Source organism: Dicentrarchus labrax, unplaced genomic scaffold (genome assembly GCF_905237075.1).
Source record: "Dicentrarchus labrax unplaced genomic scaffold, dlabrax2021, whole genome shotgun sequence".
NCBI classification, from domain to species: Eukaryota; Metazoa; Chordata; class Actinopteri; family Moronidae; genus Dicentrarchus; species Dicentrarchus labrax.
In genome coordinates this window covers 23842324-23866267 of record NW_026136707.1, presented here as the reverse complement: position 1 = coordinate 23866267, position 23944 = coordinate 23842324, and the positions used below count along the sequence as shown (strand labels likewise).

General features: G+C 40.3%; 1 protein-coding gene across 4 annotated transcripts in view; it reads left to right on the top strand.

Moving 5' to 3' along the window:
• The window catches only part of LOC127366405 (neurocalcin-delta A), a 62922-nt gene that overhangs the window by 10954 nt on the left and 28024 nt on the right, over positions 1-23944 (top strand). The window contains exon 1 of one of the 4 annotated variants that reach the window (XM_051405251.1): positions 13903-14228. The exons of the other annotated variants lie outside the window; for them this stretch is intronic. The gene's annotated coding sequence lies outside the window, so the exon portion shown is untranslated. Of the gene's footprint in view, positions 1-13902; positions 14229-23944 lie in introns of those variants that run through there. 4 annotated transcript variants of the gene reach the window in all.

Sequence of the window (23944 nt, the reverse complement as noted above, 5' to 3'; positions counted from 1 at the left end):
TCATTTGACACTACCGCTGGTGTTTGATGTTTTGCATGAATACACACACACACACACGCAAGGTTTTTAGTGATCCTCCATCATTGTCTCCGAGTTAAATATTGTTCTAGGTTTTACACCTGATTCTATCTGCTTTTTCTTACCTCCCATCTGTGTGGAACATGTTGCCATGGTATCAGTGAAAAGGCTGAGGTCTCCCTGTTGTCACATTTTGTTCAAAGACAACCTGAGCTCTCCAACCCCTCTGCTTCTGTGTCTCTCAGTACATTTATTTCCGTTACGTCTCTCTCTCTACCCTGAGATTGAAACCATGTTTCTCCACAGGGGAGCTGACCACTTCCTTGGAGATTTTTAGAAACTGAAATATGACATCATCTTTACAAAAACTAGAATGGATCAAATGAAAACTGTTACGCTGGTTTAAAGATCATTTTTAATGTGAAACAGCCAGGCTATATAGTACATAGTTATTATTCTTTACCATTATGGACCGAGTGTCTGATTACAATAACTTTTTACTAATGCTATTTGCTTTCTATTGGCCTGCTTAAAGTGCTCTGAGGTGATGTAACTGCATTGAATATGGAGTTAATTTTTGCCAGCAAACAAAAGCTGGACTCCGTCATGGATTTTTTGACAAATTGTTCTATTTTTAGTTTTGTTTTAGCTCTTTCCTCTTTTTCCCTGTAATGTAACATCAAAGTTATGGAGTACTTCTGTTATCGAGCCAGAAGTTGCATTCCATATACGGCCTCAGGCAGGCCAACTTCTAGGTCAGTAGTGTTTGTCTAGTTTCACAAATGGTGTGTGAAATATGCTCGAGACCAGGACAATCTGTGGCCTCTACACATGTATGTTTGCCTGTGTGAGAGAGCAGGCAAGTGAGAGCGGGAGCATGAATGTGCATAAACACTAGGGGTTCTGCTTTCACTCATGCTACTATTAAAATTGCCCTGAGCCAAACCAGCTCTCACAGAACCAGGGGAAATAATGCCCTTTGATTTGAAGGCATCAGTGGATTGAGGGAATTGTTGTTGGAATGTATTTTGATGGATTGACTATTATCCAGGGTAGCTTTCTCTCAGGCAGCAATATCTCTCCATCCTTGGTGGTTAGTTGCAAGGTGCTGAACTAAAGGTTGAATTATTACTGACAAAATAGCCATTTTGTCACTGAAAAGACAAGAGAAATGTTTGCTCTCATATCAGCAGACCTATTGTAAGATATTTATGGAGAAGCTCCCTAACATAATTAAACAACACTAAAAAGTGTTATCACATGATAAAATGTGTGTCTATTTATCTTTCAAAGTGAAAAACCTTCCCACTGAGTAACTATTCTGGGAAAGCCACAGCAGCAACACCTCATGTGTGGAGTTATAGTTGGAGCTGTTACGGAGCACCTTTCGCAGGGTTCTTCCCAAAGAATGAAGCTATAGTGCTGCACCATTATAATCATTCAAAACATAAACATTTAACATATTTATCACCCACTCTTCCAATAGAGGATATGCATCAACCTTTTCCCCCCCTCGTCACCTCTGAGTGGACAAACCAACCAACCACTAGATGCAAATGAGCCCTGACACAGAACTTAAAAAAATCTGATTAAATGCGAAGTGTTAAAGTCTTAAGTCAGCTGATTGTGAACCATGAATCAGTTTATTCTATGGTGTTTATAAAGGGTTCTTCTCAACCTTTTATGTTCAGTGCATTACTTTCTACTTTCAACAGACATTTCTCTGATAAATAATAAAAAGCAGATCATTTTAAGGCTATCCTTTTTCTGAACAAATGCACAGGAGTTTGTCTGTTAAAAGCTACTGGAAATGTTTTTGAACATGAACACATTCGTAATTAGTATAGATTTCTCCCAATGCACTGAAAACAAACAACCAGGCAAGGGCCTAATCTGTCTCTTTCTGTCTCTCAAACTCTTCAGTCCCTAATTACTCCTGACCCCTGCTCTGTTCTGGTCAGTGTGGTCACCTCTCCAAACCTCTGCCTGCTGCAGCTGTTTTTGTTTTCTTCATGGTTTTCATTGGTCTGCAGTCACTTGTTTGCGCAGCGTGCTGTGTGAAAAAAATATAATATGGTTGCTGCAGATCGTGAGTTGGCCGTGGATCTCCACACTGCAGCACGCTCCGTCTAAACAGCCCAATTGGTGTGCGAAAAGGAAGCGGGCAGCACTTTGCAGCGCCTCTGCATTGTATTAGCCACAAAAAATTGTGTAATGGATACTTAAGTAGAAGTAAAATTGAAGGCTTGAAAAATAAAAGTGAGAGAGAGAATGTGTGTCTATTATATTCCCTTCCTTTAAAAGTAATGGAGAGGTTGTATAATGCACTTCTGCACACACAGTCTCTCATACACATGCAGAGTTTGTGGTTATCATGCTGTGCTCAGCCTGAAGAGTTGTGTTATTTGAGAGAGTTTGGGGAAGTGAGAGGACAGAAACCTCAGGAGCTGTTCTGTTCCTCAGGCGCTGCAACACAGAAGGTAGCTTTCCTCATACTCTCCCCCTCTCCAGGCACCCAACAGGAAGAAGCTTTAATGGCATCAGCTTGTATTGCCATGGTTGAGAAAAACACTTTGTACCTGCAAAAAGCAGGTCATGTGGCTTGCTATTTGAAAGGGATACCAGGAATTGAAGGATAATTACTATGAAATGACTCAGCTGTGATAGATGAACTGCCCTTTACATGTTATTGTCATTAGCTGTAGCTCCCCTTTTGTATGTGGTGCCTTTATAAAAACAGGCTTCCATTCTCGATCACCATTGAGCATCTTGTTTTAATTGTTTAACTTATCTACAAATTCCACTCTGTTTTATTATCTGCTAGTTAGTGTAGTCTAGTTGTGGTCATTTTGATTGTGTTATCTATTCTAACCGTGTCAGCTGGCTTGTACTTAGTGTAAGTTTAGAGCCATTTGTTTTGGCCTAAAATGAGATGTGAGCTATGGGATTTTTTCCAACTCTCCCTCTCCTACTCTGATCTAAATATAGAGGACTCAAGGATCATGCTTAATTCCAGTAATTCCTGGTTAATTATCCTATTTCTCAGTAAAATGTACAGTAGCTATGTTTCCCAGCAGACTCGGAAAACTTGAATTCATATGACAACTGCTTTTCAGCTTAAGAAGCTTTAAGATGGACGTGTCAGTCAGTTGGTCGGCCTAAAAACTTTGTTGGTGTATAGATGTCCTCTTACAGTTACAAGAAATTAGTAGTTACTACCAGGGACGGATCTAGAGAAATATTCATGGGGTGGCCAGAGGGTGGCATGTGGAACATAGATATTTGAACTAAAAAAAGTTACAATAATATGGCACATTAGTAAAGCGCTGACTAGAAATATCTAAAGGTGGTGTTGAAAATCAATCAGTTGTTTTATTTCCAAATCTTCAGGCATTTTTCTAAAAATGTTTTTCCATGCCACCCTACATTTGCCATCTGAAAGGCAGAAATTGCCCTGTGAGTCCAGAATAAAACACCATATAATCAATACCACCAATAATTAAATCCTGGTTTAATCCCTCCGCCTTGAAACTCACAACATGAACTGACAGTTCACTTCCCACTGCATTAGAACATTACATATTTACCAGTAGGTATTATTTTGTAGCATAGAAAGATTTTTGTAAAAGGTGACATGAAGCCAGAGAGGAGTGGGTACCCCATTAGCGTCATTATTATTATTATAACCCCATTATTCTATCTCCATATAACCAGAGTGTCCTATTAAAAACTGTGAGTTCATAAATTCTTAATCATACATTCATCGTCTCTCCTTTTATCTCTGGCTGATGTTGGTGCATGATGTCCAGTCTAAACAGTATAATGTGGGGTGGTCAAGCTGCAGCTTGCACAATCCCTGTTGTTCTTGGTCAGTGTTGTTTCCCATGACTCTGAGATGAGCCAGAGGAAGCCCAATGTGATTTCCACACAGTTCCCAGGCCCCCAGATCCCTCCAAACACAGGCAGTTACACACACTAACACATACACACTCACTCACAAGTCACACACAAATATGTGTATGTGTGTGTGTGTGTGTGTGTGTGTCTTTGTGTGTCACAAACATTAAAAGAGATAAATGGCCTGAACATCCTTTGCTCTTTGATACACACATGCTTAGTCTAAGTTGTCAGCCATAAACACACACACACACACACACACACACACACACACACACACACACACACACACACACACACACACAAACACACACAGGCCTGTGGGGCTCTCAGGGGACAGCTGCAGCTTGTCCAGTTAAGAGGCCCACTCTGCCTCACACACTCTCACTTTAGGTCAGTTGATCAGTGGAACCTCTGAACTTCCATAAGATGACAGCCACTTATCTCAGAGCTTTCTTGAAAAAGGGAAACTCGAAACAAGAGTAATTAGTTGGCTGCTAAGGGATGTCAATAATTACAGACAGAAAAAGGCACATGAAACTTTCAGGTTTCAGATGTTATGGAGTTACATGAAGTTCATATCAAGTGTATTTAAGTCTGTATTTGCAGGTTCAATGGTTCAACTGGTTATAATATAAAACATTCTCGGTTTAATACTGATCCCTCTCTGTGACCTACATGAACAAACCAGACCATCAGCAAGAAGATTGGCTATTTCTATGTAGTTCTTTTTAGCCAGTCGGTAGAAACACTACCACTTCTGTCCAAAGGGGCCGCCAGAATCAATACAAAACGAAAGTTCCTTGTAGTTGCTGTAGCTTTTAAAGTTTAATATTTTGTAAAATAGCTTTTGCATCTAATGCTCATTAATCAGCTCTGGTAGTGGTATGGTAGAGCTGCTGCACCTGGCAAATAGATTTTTAGAGAATTTTGCCTTGGTCTTTCAACAATATTTACACCGTATTATCTCATGATTTGTCTTTCTTTTCTTTGGATGCTTATGAGAAGCATGACCCCTCCCCTGCTGCCTTGTTGTTTTGCAGAGCCTCCAGGTCTCTCCCCGAGGTTGGACTTAACGATGGTTATGTTTGGTAGGATTACCTCACAGTCTCTGACAGCCTCTCCCTCTTAGCGGAGGTTCACAGCAGTTAAGCGGCTGGTGTTATTTCAGGTTTTAATGAGATCTCTGGTGAAGTTGGTAGAGAAAACACTGTTGACATTGACCCAAATGTTCGGCAATTTTTCACTGTTTTTGCTTGAATAATGATAATGAATGATGAAAGAGTTATCAAAATAGTTGCCTATTATACTTCTACAATTTTACATCCAAAAACACAATCAGTTGCTTAATATTGTATTATTTGTCTTAATTTAACAAGTGACAGGATTTGTCCAAAGTTGGAAAAACTGTGACTCACAGGAAGTGCTTGGCTAGTAAAGGTGTCATGGCGGCTGCTGTGAGCTTACCCCATGAATGTAGTTGTGTCTGACATTTGATAGGCGAGCTGCATCTGTCCATCCCCTCCGTGCCAGTAGACAGTCATCAATATGCAGAGAAAACGGCTCTATTTTTGTATGAATATTATTGATGCGTGTGTGCGTGTGTGTGTGTGTGTGTGTGTGTGTGGAGCTTGTGTGTGTGGAGCTTGTGTGTGTGGAGCTTGTGTGTGTGTGTGTGGAGCTTGAGTGCATCAGTAATTGTGAGCAGAGGACTGGTGCGTGACTCATAGGGGAGGTGGTGATGTGTCTTTTTCGTGCTCCTGACTCCCAACCTGCTGCTTTCTGATAAGAAAGAGACTGAGGCAGGGGGCTCTTGTTAATCCTCTCTCTCCATCGAGCTTGCCGTCTGCCATAAAGAACAATAGATGGGACAAGCTGGTCATCCATCTTTTCTTCTGGCTTCTGTTTATAGGTCCTGAATCACTGAGGATGGAGTGGGTTGTAATGCTATTGAGTAACTCTTGAGACACTTTGCAGATTGTATAACAAACCTTTTCACTCTCAATTTCCTGTTTCTTCACAACCCACCTCCCCAGCTATAAATGGGATTAAATTATAAATTCTGAAAATAATGTTCTTCTCACCACTCTGGATTAGGAAGAAACGTAGAGACATCAAAGGTTGAGTCATACACAGTAATATAATTGTTACGACTACCAAGAAAGATGAGAGAACTGTAATGCCGCTTAGACACTCCTGAGGAAAAAGCATTTGTCGTTTGTTCAAGTGTCCATTAAGATTCAAGACTCTATGTGTGAGAACAGTAAACATAACCAGTTCAAAAAAGCAATAAAAGGACAGTTCTGATCCAGGATCATTACACCCTGTCTAGTTTGATGGTCCTTCACAACAGTTCTGAATCAGGAATGCGCAAACAGTGTTGTTTGTTGTGAGAATTATTTTATAATCCAGTTCATCAGGTGTTGTATTGTTATATAGTTTGACAGTAAGGCAAATAAAACGGTCGTTTTTCAAAGGCAAAAACTTGAGTCTGTTATTTGATAACTGTCAATAAAACAAGTTCGGGCAAGTTAAAATTGACTTTGGGCAAGTAGATGTCAGACCCCATTGACATTGAACCCTGCTTATAGTTGCAAATGTTAGCATGCTAACATGCTAAACTAAGATAGTGTACACAGTAAACTTTAAACCTTCTTAACATCAGCATTATAGCATTGTCTTTGTGAGCATGTTGATGTTAGCATTATTTAGCTAACACTACTGTGCCCTAATGCAGCCCCTCTAGACTCTGTCGGTGGTTGCCTAGCGACTTTGCTCTGATCACAGTTAACCTGTTGTCCAGTGTGTTGTCTTCTGTATTTACTCAGTTGTTCGATGTATTTTACTTTTTGTCTTTCAAAATTAAAAAATGATGTAAGCTCGGTTCCCAGCTTTAACCCCACTCTGTGTTGTGAAGGTTGTATTATATTTACTCTCATTGCTGTTGAAAGTGTACTATTCTGATAACCCCAATCCAAGCACATAACACTAACAGCCCGAGGGTTAATGTGCCTGTGGTACTAATATATGCAGATTAGATACAGGATAGTTTGCAAGGCAGCAACCTGCCATGGCAGCCTTTTTTATTACCACTGATGTTTTTAATGACATAAGGCAGATAAAATGAGTCATGAGTCAAGTGTTGTTGTGACAGATTTGGAATTAATTGATTTGCTGCACCTGTTTAATTTCAGAGTAGATGCGTAATTTCCTCCATCAAACAATTATATTTCTAATGTTAAAATAAGTTTTCATAATGGTATCCTCGCCTTTTTCACTGGCATCAACTACTTTTACTCTGCCAGAACGCCTTAGCTAATCACTTCATACACAATGTTGCAGTCATCACTTTCAGCATTAAAAAATGTACCAACTGCTCAGAGCTTTGATAACTTGGACTTATTCCTTCAATATAACAGGTTGTCTAGTCAGAAAGGTCAAACATGGGTGACGGAAAACAAGTATGAGCGAGTGATGGAGGAGGACAGTGGGCAATGTATCGACAGCTATTTCAGAGGCGTAGTTTAATTACAAATTATATCCTAAAAATCCAAACATTTTTAAATTATTGCCCCCTTAATTGATGAGTGATTGTTCTCTTCAATTTGCCGTTGATTTACATTATCCTCACCTCTTTTATTACACAACCAAATAGACCTCTAAGACGCTTTCGTCATTTGTTTTGGCAAGCGGTGTGGTACATTGGATTAGCCTGTTCAGCGAGGTGCATTGGCTCGCCCACCTCATGTACTGCAGTTACATAACACACAAGAAGGAGAATTTGTTTTTAAACAATCTTGTCTACTCATTTCAGGGAGTTGTGAATTAACCTACTGTACTAATATAGATGCAAAGCTATGAGAGCAGCTGCTGTTTGTAAGAGACTCTGTTAAAGGATAAAAGTGTGTGCCGTCACAAGTAGTCTCTCTTAGTGGACTAACTGTGTTGTGCTGTGCAGCTTTTTCAGATAGGGTTTTCCTACAGTATGTGAGTTCATGCATGGCTGCACATTTACATGTCGTGGTGGGGGGTGTGTGGGGGGCGGTGGATGTGGATGTGCATGTCCTTTTCCCTCTATTTCTCTCCTCTCAGGACAGTGCATTGTTATATTCATAACCATATGGTGTGTGGGAGATGAATTCACTTCCCTGTCAGCCAGCCAGGTTTCTGCTGATTCCTGTATGTGTTGTAATTGGCAGTTACATAGACAGGCGACGCTTGAAATTATGCAACACCACAGTCTCGACGTCACTGTAGTCACCACAAGCTGTATTTCCCTGTATTGACAGAAATACTCTATGTTCCAAACAGTTCTTCTTGAGGGTGGAGTAAGACACCTACATCTTCTTTCATTTTTCCAGAAACTATGAAATGATGAGAAAGATTTTTAAGATAATGTGAGCTTTCAGTGAGTTTTTACAAAGCAGCTTTCTGAGAATCCTAAAAGGACAGACATTGAAGTTGCTGAGTGGTTGGGAAAAATAAATGCCAACTCTGCTAACCCTCCAATTGTCTGAGATCTGAGCAATGGTAATGGCCTGCTTTATAATCAGCAATAGATCTGGTTTAGGCTAAGTGATCATCTTACAGCACAATTAAAAAACGGTCAAAACAACAGCAGGATACTGGAAGCTTCAGAACTGTCATTTGATGTATATGTGACTCCACAGCCATTTACAGAGTGTTTTCCTTGTGCATTAGGGATTTGCACAGGAAACGGAGCAGACACAAGCATTTAGTGGGGGTGCCAGTGTCAGGCAACACTTAAACCCTCTGTGTTTGCAGTGATATCAGTTGGAACTGTGATGAAGTCCACTCCGTTTCAACTAGTCGTAGAAAGTATAACCTTAAACTGTGTTTAGACACACTGCTGTACTGTTTATGTTTTTTTACCCCAATTTACCAACTATACAGACATTAGCTGTAGGCTAGCTATCAAAGCACACACTGATTGTAACTGTGGGAGTGTGCCTGCGTTCAACTCAGCGTCTCACTGAACTTAGAACTCATCAGAAACTCCAGTTATGTCTGTTGTTTCTCATTCTCATTTCACATTTCTGTACATTAATGAAGCAGATTCTAATGCTTCTTTTCAACTAATGCCAGTGTTTCTTAACTTCAGATTGTGCAATGTAGCATCTAATTGCATCTTCTTATTAAATTTATATCCAATTCTGCCACCTTTAAAGTTTGCTTTGCATTCTCTCTGAAGAATTAACTAACAGAATTAGTTGAGTGTCATCTGCATATGTGTGGTAGGAAAAGCCATGTGAGTGATTTAGTTACCCTGTAATTGTGGCCCTTGACGTAGGACGTGAACATGGAGAGTGCAGAGCCTGAGACTTTTTGGAGGGTGGAGAGGAGGCTCAAGTGGTTCACCATGTCAGATGCTGCTGAAAGGTCCGGTAGGATGATGATGGAGGAGAGAGAGGCTGCTCCAGCAGTGTAGAGTTCCTCTGGCAGCAAGGAGGGCAGTCTCAGTTGTGTGGTCTACTTTGAAACCAGATGGCTGGGGGTTAGGAATGTTGTTCAGGTGAAGAAGTTCATACAGGTTTGAATGAAGACAGCACGCTCAACTATTTTAGAAAAAATGGAAGAGTGACAATAATTCTTTACATCAGAAGGGTTGAGTGTGGATTTCTTAAAAAGAGAGTTCCTTCTAGCTCCAGTGTTCAGAAAACAACTAGTTGTCACAGAGATATTAATGAGGTGAGAGGGGATAGGGTCAATAGGTCAGGTGGTTGGGTAGGTAACCAGGGTTAGTCCTTCATTGGGAGAATATGGTGAAAAGTTATTTTTAATATGGTTTCCACTGTCAGCTCAACAATCAAGCATTAGCAGAAATTGTACACTTAATCCCACACTTTTTCTTTTCACCACAATCTTACCTACAATTAACTCTAGGTAACCCTAGCTTGCACAAACCCTAAGCCAAAACGAAATATAACCAAGAATTTTCCTGGTGATAAAGTATCCCAATTGTATGGAAATGTTGTAAAAGCAAATGCTTTATCTATTGTTTTTTTGGGACACAAAAATATATGCTGCATAAATAAATGCAGTTTAGTGTTTAAGCTTTAGCCATTTAGCAGCGTTTCTCAAAATATTGCTTCAAATTCATTGAGATCAATAATGAAACACTAACACCATCCACTATTATCTGAGATTATGAGGGATGCGTTATGCGTGGGTGTGTGTGTGTATGCCCCTCTGCTTTCACTGATTTGTTGGATAAGACACTTAAACCTTGTTAAGGGTTCTGGGCCTTCCATCCCTGACAGCTGATTATCCAATGTATAATCTGTTGTTATCTAATACCTCCAGCTCAGCTTCTGAGATTAACATCACAGCTCTCTGACACAGGTCCAACCTTCAGGTTTTAGGCTTTACTGCCCAACAACAACTTTCACTGTTAAAACACAACCACAAGCAGACATTTGTCATCGCTCTGCATTGCTTATTTTGGGTTCATTTGCAATTTCAGGAATTTTTGAGTCTATTGTTACCTTTTTTTCTACCCTCAGCTGATTTTAGAAATTTGCAGAAGACAATAATGGAGTTATTTAAAAATCAGTCTCTAACAGTGACACAGTGAGGGGAGTGTTTCCTTTTCCAAAGGAACAACTTCTAAAGGGTTTGCCTTGGAAAGAGAAGTTGTTTTCTCTTCCGCCCATGCTGTTGCTTCCTGAGTCTTCAGGAGGAAGGAATTCCCTCTAGTGCCGGTTACCCACCCAACATCCTAAAACACACACACACACACGCCTCTGCAGAAGTGCTGTTCAGAGAGTCGAAAAGCAGTGAAAAGGCCCCTTCAAAAGGTCAGATGAGGTGGTCAGCAGTACCAAGTCTTTGTGTTTTTGTGAAATGGAAAATCATTAATTAAATCATTCCCACTCTGGACACTGTTTGGCCAGGTATGCAGTAAAACATGCAGTGCAGTAACCAAGTGTTGTAAATGCAATATTCAGTATTTTTTAATCTCCTGTACCAATAAATACTTCCCCATTGCAACCCTTCACTGTGTTGACCAGTGTCTCATCCCACCTTCAAAGGCAGCCCATATAAAACAGTATATACAACATTTTCAACATGTATTCACCTATGGCATCATCAGTCAGCCCACTACTCAGGCTTAAGTCTAAATAATTTATTTCACCTGACAGTCAGACTATCTTTTCAGTTTCTTATATCATCTGATCTCTTTGTGCTTTGTTGTTCTTTATTCTGATCGCTTCCACTCTCATCTCTGCTTTACTCCCCAGCAGGATCTTTACAGTCATATTTATCTTAGCTGCGGGCTTTAATAGATTACCTTCTCTGCATGTCGGTTCTCTCTGCCTTGTGTGACATGTGCCTCTCACTCAGCCATACATACCCTTACTCACAGTAGTCCAGTGGGGGGGGATGGTTTTCACTTGGCTGACCTCGCCACACCCTCCACACTACCCCACCCTAATCTGGGCCCCACTGCGCTCCATTCAACAGGCCAGCAGATGCTATTCAGATGAATGTAATCAGCCCAGAGCTGTTCATACTCACAGCTTGGGTGAATGGAGGATGGGATAAGGAGTCGGTTGGCCCTGAAATAGTTTTTCTTTCCACACTGCACAGCCTCAGTCTTTGTCTGATACTCAAGCCCTGCCCCAGATAAACTTGACACAATGCACAGCACATTTTGGAAGTGGAAGAATAGTAGTAGACACTTCAGCAGATGAGTATGTGGAAATGTTAAAATTCTAAATGCAGAGAGTTGCTGTATGTAAATGTACATATGCATGCATGAAGAGGCTCCAATTGTAAAAGTTAAAAATAAAGTTAAAAAAAACACAAAAGTGTATTTTATTGGAACAAAAACCATCAGGGAGTCAGTCTGCAGTTTTCTTGCTGCAAGAACTTTCATGCTGTAAGTTTTCTCCTTGTGCACAAATGTGTCTGCAGAAAGAGAAATATGCCCATATGATGTTGATAGAAACCATATAATATTTTTTCATGTGATTTTATGTCAGGCTTTATGTGTAGTAACTGGCATAATAGTTACATTCAAACTGAAATAATCTTGAATAGAACCTAACCATCATTGTGAAAGGAATAGTTGAACATTTTGGGAAATATGCTACTGCCAGCACCCATTACCATAGCTTAGCTCAAAGATCTGCCACCACCTCTAAAGCTCACTAATTAACACGTTATGTCTTGGTTGTTCTTGTTTGTTTAATCCGTGCTAAACCTGCAGTGTAAAAATAGCAAGGTTGTGGTTTAATAGGTTGTTATGTACCGGACTATTTCTTGGCTCAGAGCAGTGAGAATACTGGACAATACAGAAGTCTTGTCACGATGTTGCCTGGTTCATCGTGTGTGTGTGTGTGTGTGTGTGTGTGTGTGTGTGTGTGTGTGTGTGTGTGTGTGTGTGTGTGTGTGTGTGTGTGTGTGTGTGTGTGTGTGTGTGTGTGTGTACGTGTGTGTGTGTGTACGTGTGTGTGTGTGTACGTGTGTGTGTGTGTACGTGTGTGTGTGTGTGTGTGTGTACGTGTGTGTGTGTGTGTACGTGTGTACGTGTGTGTGTGTGTACGTGTGTGTGTGTGCGTGCATTTGAGGTGTTGGTTTAGTTTCCTTTGGACACAGCCAGGCTAGCTGTTTCCCTTTTTTCCCTATAGTTATGCTAAGCTAAACTAACTTACTGCTGGCTGTAGGTTCATATTTAGCATACAAACTTGATAATGGTATCAATCTTCTCTTGGCAAGATAGCAATAAGTGTATTTCCAATTTCTATTTCTTATAATGTCGAACTATTGCTTTTACTCTCTTGTGAATCATTTATTCACAGCAGAGTCCTGCAGCCTCAAATCTACCTGAGTAGAAGTCTGTTGTTGTGTGAAGACAGTTTCTGACGTCTTTCTGCCGAACTCTGTTACGGAGAGAGTTCAGGCTGATGTGCATCATTACCTCTGACAATGACAACAAATACTTCTATTTAGCCTCCTCTCTGCTAATGAGACATGAAGTTGTAATCATACCCATATCCCACTGTTGACTGTCACCATTGTTGGTTTTCTTGTTATTGCTGTTGATTGGCTGGTAATCATAGTGGTATACTTGAAAGCTGATCTTTTTCTTGAGGTGTGCTTCTTCAGCTTGTCTCACAGTATTATTATATAAATAGAATAAGAACACAATTGAAACTAGAGCTGCTGTATTCCCCACTTCCCTAAAGTAATGACATTTATTTAGTTTCTTATTCATTTCTTCTCCCTTCCCCTTTGTACAGATAGAGTTCTTTTATCAGTCATGTTTTGAATTAATCACCAATGTCCTGGGCATCTCCGAGCAACAACATAGAGGGAAGGTCTGTTTCTAATAACTAAAGTCACGTTTGATAAACAGAAGCTCTTTTATCTTTAGGACAAAATCATGGCAAATCGTATGGACTTTCCTTTGCTAAAAATAAACTGAGAGGTTTTAAATATGCAATAGTAATAGCCTTTTTCTATACATCATCGCCCCTCAAAAAGGTCATAAATTGTAGTAAGAACAAACTTGATGAAGTTCAAAAGAGCATTTTGTCTGGTGCACATTCCTCGTTTGCTTGCGTTTGTCTTACTGAAATCTAAATCATAGGAAACTTGAACAACTTTGTATCAGTTTCTATTCTATTCTAATTCTATTTCTCCCTTTTCTCTTTTGTTCCTTCGCTCCATTCACCTTTTCAGTATTAGTCTGTCTGTGCAGCACCTAGCTTGTCTTCAACCAGCTTCTCTGTATGTAAGAATGCGTGTCTGTGTGTCAGATGACCTATTGAAATCATTGCGGTGCAGTGTGCCTGTTACCACGGCAACGCAGGCTTCTGCATCTCTCTCTCTCTCTCTCTCTCTCTCTCTCTCTCTCTCTCTCTCTGTCTCTGTCTCTGTCTCTCTCTCTCTGTCTCCCCTCCCCTTTCATTTCCCCTCCACACCAGAGCGAGGTCACGTGGCAACACTGACGTCAAGCTGGAGAGGCAGGCAGGCGGAGGAACGAATTAGTTTGTGGGCTTTTAACAAACCTCCTGCTCAGACTAGGAGTCTCTGGGAGTCTGTCAGTCACCGTTAGCTCTGTCTTAGTCGCTCAGTTGCTCAGTCCGTCTTCTCCTTCCCCCCCTCTGCTGTTCTTTCCCCCTCTCGCTTGCTCTCATCTTTGTTTCTTTCTGGTGCTCCTCTTTATTCTCGCCTGTTGCTCCTTCTTTTGCTGCTGCTGCTGCTGCTGCTTCCACAAACTTAGTCCAGAGAGAAAGTGCTGGGTGATGGACTGCTGAACGGCTTGTACATTGCTACAAAGTGAGGTAAGCTTCCTGTGTTTTCTCTTTGTGTGTGTATTGTGTGCTTTAGCAGCTAGTGGTTGCTTCCAGAGGGGTGTGCAGCAAGTAAAACTGGGAAAAGGAAAGCTCTCTGTTCATGAGTTTGGCTCAAATACTTGTGCAGAAGGGAGGTTGTCTTTTAATTGAAATTCCTGACAGAGAGTGAACTAATGCTGTGTGTATGTCACCCTTTAATCGTTTAGCTAAACTTTAGAGTCAAAGAAGTGCAGAAATGTAGCTGGGTGGTTTGGGTTTCAAGGGAGATCCCTGCTCAGGGTGTGATCTTGGAGACTAGTTGCATTCTTTCTCAGCAAACACAACCAGATCTGTTCTCACCCCCTGCAGGAAGTGAGTGCACGATAGAAGAGAGAGAAGTGAGTGTAATCATTACGGGGGCTGAGTGTCTTATGTGTTGTGGAGCTGGAAGTGATGGGCAGCTCCACATGGCTTTTCCTCCCAGAGCGTTGCTAATGTTAGAGGCAGTAGTGTGGGCTGGAGCTGCTGGCTCTGTCTGCCAGAGAGTCAGAGGCAGGGAGGGGGCAGAGCAGCTGCCACCTGCCCCCCTCGGAGGGGATGGGAAAGCCTCAGAGGTATGCACTGCAAAAATGTAACTCTTGCAGTCTCAAGGTCAGCTGTAATATTTTTTCTGAAGAAATCCAATAATGGGGTGAGATAAGGGCCAGATGAGTTTTTGTTTTTTCAGGATTTAGTTGTTTTTTCTTTGACAAATGTCTGGCTTGAGACCCCCTCCCCACTGCCCGTCACACACACACACAGCCCCACCTCCCTGCGTGCCTCAAACAAAAGCATGCCAGCCCACATTTAGCCCAAATAGGGTGGAAAGAAAGGGAAATGTGCATGACAAGTGGTTTGGATCTCCCTACAATACTCCACACTTTCTCATTCTCTCTCTCTCTCTCTCTCTCTCTCTCTCTCTCTCTCTCTCTCTCTCTCTCTCTCTCTCTCTCTCTCTCTCTACTTCTCTAGAACTCCTCTGCTGTGAGACTTTATCTCTTCCTCTCATTCCCTCCCCAGCAATGCCTCCAACTTAATGAAGTGGAGACAAGCCAAGAGCATGTAACAGGTCTTTGTCACTGTATGAAGTATCCTAGTCGCAGCTATCTACTGACTCTGTCCAATTAAATGCTCCGCACTGTGCAGAAGATTAGGGCACAAATTAACATTTGCTGATTAGATTGGATTTACGGTTTGGTTTTTGGAGTGAGGTTGTTGTGACATAATACCTTACATGGCCCATTTGAATACAAGTATTTTTTTTTACATTTGGTTAGATGAAGATTAGACATTAAGGGGCTGTTTAGTGTAAGTGATCTCAGAAGCAGACTGAAAGTAATTTGAATTTTACCACTCAATAGTTTGTGCAATCCACAGTTTAAAGCATACATTTGTCTTCCTCCAGTGTTTATTGTCCATGTAAAGTAGTTCCAAATATCCTGAGGGTACATCATTCAGAAGTGTCTTCCTGTTGTGAAACTGCGTGAATACCACAAGAGGCCATTTTGAGTTAACAGGCAGAAAAGTAATGTGATGCCTGTCTTCATGTCTGTCTAACAAAGTAATACTCGTGTCCAGAAGCATACTATTGTATCATTTTTGTGTGTTTTTGTATTATGTGTGTATGTGTGTGTGTGTGTTATAAGCTTGGGTGCGTTGGTAGCATTCACCCTTAAGAAAGAGCCGCTGCCTCACACACTTCTAGCTTACAGCCAGTAGCTTTATCTGACATCCTGCAGCAGTGGATAATTCTCTTGACGCATGTGTGCGTGTGTGTGCTGTTGAATGTTTTCCAGCAAGAATTTCACAGACAACATTGTGCAGGAGGTGGCCAAATAAAATACAACTGAAATGATTACAAATGTTTCATAATATTGTAATCTTGCGTGGGAAAAGTTTCGTATAGAAACCGCTTTGGAAACTGAATTCATAAAGTGAAAGCAGTGGCAGCTGCAGATGATCACGTATGGCGTCTCAGCTTTTATCTCGGTCCTGTACTGACATGATGGCATGTTTATTTAATGTTAAAATGTCAAAGTGCGAGGTATGAATGTACTGTTATTTAGAAAAATTTTCATGTGGGATGCCAAACCTGTGTAGGAAGCACATCTTTACTCTTACAAGAAGTTAAAAAGTGAACCTAGGGTGAAAGGATGAGGGGGTTATGGTTATGGTTAGTTGTAGACTCGCACGCAGTAGTGTCGGATCTAAGCACTGAACGGGTATCTGGAATCTGTTACATTTTTATTTGATACTCCAAACGGACTCTTTCATTTCACACTTACTTACTTACTTACAAATATCTACATTATATCAATATTCTATTCTATTCTTCAATATTATCTATCTATCTATCTATCTATCTATCTATCTATCTATCTATCTATCTATCTATCTATCTATCTATCTATCTATCTATCTATCTATCTATCTATCTATCTATCTATCATTTTTTCTCAGAAAATCTGAAAACAAAAAATAAAATGCCATCCACTATTTATGCAGTTATTGGAAGGTAGGAGGTTGGTTTATCAAGATAAACAATGGCACAATGTAGAAGAAGAGGACGCAACAAGATGATATAGTTGAAAGAGCCCCAGTCAAACCTCAAGCGGTGGAAAAAAAATATACAGAAAACATGATGGAAGTATGGCTTTTCTGTTTGTTTCATGTCTTCATTTGAGGAACGTTGCAGTCTCCTCATCGTTTCATGCACATCTGATGTTTTTTCTGACATTTGTTTTTGTTGTTTAGTGGTCACATTTTCTCTTTTATCAATACACCAACTTTCCCACCTCCCCCCATCTTAAAAAATGTTTCTTTGATATTTCTACTTTGAATTGAACACTTGTGTTTCCACTGTGGTGCTGAAATGGTGGTTAACTGGTTGGCTTAATGGTTAAGACACAGAAAATATACCCACATGATGTTGGATGTGGTTATTGCCAGCTCTTTCTCTCCTTATTTCCTATCTCTACTGTCACTTTTAGATTAAAGTTAAAATTACCAAAACAACAACCCAATACCATCCTAAGCCAAGAAATCATTGCCAAAGACAATACTGTATGGATCTTTAGATGTAGGTGAAGCATTTTCTGCTTTAACAAGAATTTTGGCCAAATTGAAAAATGTATAATAGCAGACAGTACAACATCACATAATCTTTCATTGTCAGTTGCTGAAGGTGATAAGAAGTGGGGTAGGGATTTCTGACACAACTTCCTCTACTTCCAAGGTGCATGGAGAAGGGAAAAAGTCTAAAGATGTCAAAATATTCTGCAATGTTTCTGCTTTATACCTCCCCTAATTAAATGTGGTCTATAATGTGTGACCCTGATGAAGGCTACAAGCTGACCGCTGGTCTAACAGTGAAGTTGTTTTATACTAAAAGTGTTGCTGGAGTTTTGACCGGTTGAGGCTGAAGAGTTCCAAGGCTGACTGTCTTTTGTCCACTCTGAAGTCATTACCATTAGAATACTGCACATACATATTCCTTAACACCTGGGTATCATTTTGTGTTTGTGAGCGTGCAGTATGTGTCTGTGTGGGTAAAAGTACATAACGCTGAGTGTGTGTCTCTTCTATACATATGAATATGAATGACATTTTCTGCCTGTCCAGGTGAGTGCAACTGTCTAAACTGATTTAAGATAGTTACATCATGGAAAAAGGTGACTTGACTCCCGCCTAGTGTTCTTCTGCAACAGAGCCCACACATACACATAAACAGTTGTATTTGTATTTGATGTATTTGTGCCCACATCCGTTTAAAAACCAGGAGAAAACAGTTTAATTCTGCTACACACACAGTTAGCTGAACTGTATGAACCAGGGTTCTGTAACATCCTGTTTTGTACTTAAGGGAGTCTCATGTAACACTGGTGGAAACTAACTTGAAGGCAGTTTATGTAACTGTTGATTTATGACCAGAGCCAGAGATGGAGGCAGAAACCGAGAGAAATAGAAAGAAAGAGATTAAGTGAGAAAGACACTCAGAGATAAGAGAAAAGACAGACACTTGTGGAGGCAGTTATATATTTTTCCTCTCTGGATTCCTCTCACTCTTTTATCAGGTGTTAAATAATGGCTGCTCTAAGTGGTAGAGCATTTTGAAAACCAGGAGACTGTATCAAGTAGTGCAGGGCAATGTCTTTGATGTATTTAACTGTTATTATTCAGAGAAAGGGATTGTTTCTGTTTGTTCAAGATGTCCAGCAGCCCATTAATTCAATAACCCGACTGTGCCAGGTGGTTTGTTACACAGAACAAACAGGCAGGTAAAAAAAAAGACTTAGCAGGTGATTAAATTAACTATCTGTCTATACCCATCTATCACGGGCAAACCTCAACCAATCAGATCAAAGAACCATATAACGTACTCAAACTCTCACCAGAGCCAGTTGAGAAGAGTAAAAACATCTTTTCCATTGAGAAAAGCCTCCAGTGCTCCTCTTTCAATGAAGAAATACTGCTAGCAGCATCTACGCTAACCTCTTTGGCCGCCGCCATAGTTGTTTGACGAAGTGTCTTCCCGTTGTGACACACCTAGCACCCACCCCCTAGATGCTAGTGCTTCCTCAAAGGATTCTGATTGGTCTGGTACCGGCCAAACGCATTGATTGAAGCCTGTCAAGATGGATTCTCGCATGACTTTGTGATCTCTTGAGTTCAGCTGGTTCACATGGTTATTAATTCAATACAGTACCTGTCAAATTGAAGGGCTTTTGCTTTAGAAAGCAGTAGCCTACTAACATTCCCTCTACACTGGTAAGTGTTTAATTGTGTAACTGACTACAGACTTTATGATGTGCGTGTACAATGGTCTCAGCATTTGGCTTTTATTGTAATGTTTACTTCAAGAGAGGCAGTGGAGTTTTCATTTTTCTCCCTTCATTCTGCAGTTGGCTGAAATATGTGTATGGCAGAACACGAGATAGAAATTGTAAAGGGCCCTGCTCATCAAAACATCATTCCAAAGCACCACTAATGGTCAAAAACTCCACAGAGTTTGTTTATTGAAGTGAAAATAAAATCTTATGGTATAAGTTACAGTTTGGTGTAGCGAATGGATTTAATTTGAAGTGGAAAAGTGTGTGAAAAACGTGGGCCCTCTCTCATAAACACTCACCCAACGAACGCACCATTCATGTTAGAGCTCCTGGTCTCAAATGGGGAGCACAAACTTCAGTAGGTGAATTGGATGTCACAGTTACAAAATATACTTGACACACACTGGGTCTGAGAACTCTGTGAGATCTGAGTGAGTTTGTACACTCAAATCTCAAAATGTGTTTGAAAAAGTTCCCAGCTTTACTGAAGAAGCAGGTGTTGAAACACACATTGCCACAAGTGTGAAGATGTTAGTGTAGTTACGATGCTTTGGTGGCTGACATCTTTCAGTGCTGTATCCGCACTCACCATAAAGGTCAGTGCAAAGAGAAGGGGCAACTGACACTTAAAGCACATTACACTCCTCTGCTGAGGTGTTGTGGTGGTTAGAGTTTATACTTACTCATGCACTGTCATAGTAGACGGATGTGTCATGTAATCATTATACGCTGTGTGTTGTTTTCATTACCTACAGTATCAAATGCAAATTTGTCTTCCATTTCTGTGAAGGAAAACAGGACTTTACCTGTCTTCAGTATCCACCATGTCATCCTTGTGCTTTGCAAACACTCTGTGTTTAATTGTTCAATTATAATTTTATTTATTTATTTGAGAAAGAGGATAGAAAGGATTTATTTTTACAATGCTGCATGGCAAAAGGAGTGTCCTCCAGCATCAGTAAATAGCTGTGGCCTGGGACTCCTCAGTGATGGAGGAAAAAGTACATTTAGAAATTTGACATCAGACATACTTATGGAAAGTTCACTGGACATTTGACAAACTGCAGTGCTCCGTAATGTTAGTCTCCAGCCTGGATGTTGGAAGAGAAGGTTTTTGAAAGTCCTGTTTTGGTGTACAGTAAAGCAAAAGGAATTTGTAAATGGTGTTTTATTTAGGGCTGTATTTGACTTAGAGACGAGACTATCAGCTGTTTAGGCAACACTGCGCATGAGAGAATGTGAATATCAATAAATTAAACAAGCGTATCCCAGAGCAGCTGTATATAAATAATTTTACTCTTCATCCCCTGTGAAAGCATTAATCTCTGTGACGTACAAGTTGAGTGAGAGCTTGCAGAGAGACACATATTAGTGGTGGTTTCGAGGGACAGCTGGTCAGCCATGCTCTTGCCATTCTCCAATAGTCTCCTTTATAAAGGGGTCGTAGGTCACTCAGCTGAAATTCAGCCCCAATGGGGTGCAGAGTGCTCTGAGAGTTTGCCCCCAGCTAAAGGGTCCCACATAGGATGCTGACAATAGATCATTCTTAAAGGATAACCTTGGCCTATAGGCTCCCATGCATTGGTTTTGGGGAACTATGGGAAACAGATGTTCTATCTTTAGCCACAGAGGGGAATTCACACACACTGTCATGTCATGCTGGACGCAAGAGACAAAAGAAGTAGTTCTTTTTCTGTGAGCTGTCGCTTTCTAGAGTATACTTGTTGCTGGTACTTTACACTGCAACAAGGAAATTCCCCTGCTGCCATTACTGAGAGTTTTTCTGTCTTTAGATGATAAGTTTCACTACTCCTCACCTGATTACTCACAGTTTGAGAATCAAATCAAAGATTAGCATTAGTGTGTATAACAATGTAATTGAAATTGTTGTTTACTCTTTACTTCTTTAATTGGTGTGTTTGTTGCAGTGTGTGTAGAGAGATTGGTCATATTGGTCGTTTGTTGGCTTTGTAAGTTTAGTAATTCAGTAGTTCAGTTGTGTAGCTGCTTGACATTACTGCCATAAATGTATTTGTGTGTTAGTCCTCGTTGAGATTTATCTCTCTATGAAGCGCCAGAAATGGAACTGCAACTGCTTTTTTTTTTTGTGCCACAGCTTCAGTAAAACTGTGTCCGTGGCCAGACACATGACAATTGTGTTCATTCACTTGTGCTAATGTTGGAAATTTTAAATGAGATAGATAGGTGTGGTAGTTATTGTCTCAGTGATTTTAATACTTTTCCATTATGAAGCCGAATGTTCACCAAGAAAATAGAAAATCAGCCTTGTCATTTCCATTTGTTGCTGTGTGTGTGCTGTTTGTGTTGTCTGTTAGTGAGAGAGAAAGGATGACATCAGTATACAAGATATTCAACTGGTTGTAGTTAATGTGTTTTGGGAATGAGGGTAATACAGTCATTCATGATACCATGAGGAAGCTTTTTATAACTTTGGAAAGTTACCATAGAGATAATCATTTTATCTCTACACATTGCGTTGCACTTTTTTGCCCTAGAACTTTAGTTTACAGGAATACTCTGCATGTTTTGACTCTTACATACCTGAGTTGAAATTATTGTTCTGATTCAAAGAATCCTCTCTTCAAGGCTAAAATTAGCATATGTACTCACTGAGCCTGGATGTGTTTCATGTTTGTCATGGCCCAGTCTGGGATCACTGTCCAGACTGGGATGTAGACCATGAAGACTTTATGAAAGAACATTTGGTGCTGGGTCACTGTACACTCTTCACAAATTAAGGCTTTAATAATTCATTAACTTGATTCGATATTAAATTGAATCTACTACTTTGTTTCTCAAAAAAGATGAATAGTTGGGTAAAACAGCATCCATTGGTGTTAGAATGCGTTTGGATCCGTAAAGAGAAGACAAAGGTTTAATGTTCTGTTGACATTTTGAACCTTGCTGTTTTCCTACCTTTCACATGGAGCACAGAAGCATCTCGCAGCCAATATTGAGGATATTGAATTATTCACAATATAGCATGTGAATTATTTCCCAAAGGGAGTGTTGCAAAGAAATGACAGTGTGGCAGCTAGGAGGTGATGGATCTCAGATACACAACTACTTAGAATTCCTCAGTGCTTGCAGAGATCTTTGGCAAGCAGGATGCATTCCTTACTGGGGTATGTGAGGCGAAAGGAGAAGACTGCTATCACTGAATTGTCACTTAAAAATCACTTGAATGCAATATCTGTTTGGAAATTGCTTTCTGAAGCTGTGCATTTATTGCGTGCTGTCAGAAATGAAGATGCTATCGGGGAGAAGGGATATTGAAGCAGAGATCTTCCTTGTTTTGTGCGAGCTTGTATGTTGTTGTGGCAGCTGTTCAGAACACAGATAGAGATACTGTAAACCCACACAGATTAGTGGTTCACTGATGTTGGTTTTGAAAGTCTTTTTTGCAGATATGACAAATGCTATGTTAGGACTTTCCTCCACTGTTTATAAGATGCTTTCATTCTCTGTGATTAGTTATCTACACAGTAACTGAGACTTCCCCTTGGGTCGTTTGTCATTCTACAATGCACATTAACTCTAACTGTGTATGGAAGGAGAGACTTTGACTGATAACAGCATTAGTATAAGGGTCCCTCAACTCAGGAAATTGTGCATGTATGTGTGTTAGAGATATTTAATACATTTAAAGTAATGACTAGGGATGTCCGATAATATCGGCCCTCCAATATTTTCGGACGATATTCACTAAAAAATGTAATATCGCGAATTATCGGTATCGGGTTTTTATAACCGATGTTTGTTCTGTAGGCTTCAGCATTTCCGGGCCTGCATGAACGCAGCATGGGACGTTTACCGGCGACACAACAACAACAACAACAACAACTACACTAAACTGGTTGGTTGCTAACCGTGGCTAACAAGCAAACAATTTAAAACTGAATGATTTTAATATTAACACAAAATAAGTGCAATGCACCTTAAATATTTGACCCTGCTATGAGCTGTTCACTCCTTCAGGTGCATAATACAATTAAACACATTAACCAAAGCTAGCGATTAGCGTTAGCGCTCTTTTCAGTGTTAATACAATGAAAGTTGAAGTTGTTTTCTTATTTTGCACAGACAGTGTTTACATTTGGAAAGCCATGTTGCAGTTATGTATGCTTCCACGTGCGTGCGTGTGTGGGCACGGACGTGTGTGTGTGTGTGTGTCCCCCCACCTCTGAAATCTAAATTTCGTCCTTGGCTGTGGCTCTCTACTCTTCAGAAGCAGATCATTAAATTAGCAAAATAAAATGAAAAAAATTGGCCAGAAAACAACCATCGATGCACTCCATTTCCCCAACCCTAGGTCACATATACAGGAAACAGTCATCCATATACATAGATGAACAAAATGGAAAATCTGAATTTTGTATATTTCTCACTTGATCATGAGTGAAAATACAGATGTGAAGCCAGTTTCAAATAAGATGACCTACTGCGTCTTGGATTTTACCTTAAAAGCTTTAAAAGAACATGGTTTTCTTGTATGTAAAGGATTCATTTGACGAGGCAGGGCAGAGAGAGGGGATCACCTGCAGCCAATGGTCTTGAGCCAGACTCAAACCCAGTCTGCTGCGTAAGAACTCCTTGACACGTGGTACTCGCTCGGTAAGCCACTGGGAAGCCTTTAAACTGCAGTTGGTTTATTCATTTTGAGAATGGGTTTTATATGCGTTTTCAAATTAATCTCAAGTGGTAACCTTGTATCTTTTGATAGTTACTCTGCTCTTACCTCTCATTGAAGGAGTTGTGTGTGTGTGTGTGTGTGTGTGTGTGTGTGTGTGTGTGTGTGTGTGTGTGTGTGTGGGCTGTGTGCATGATCAGTATATT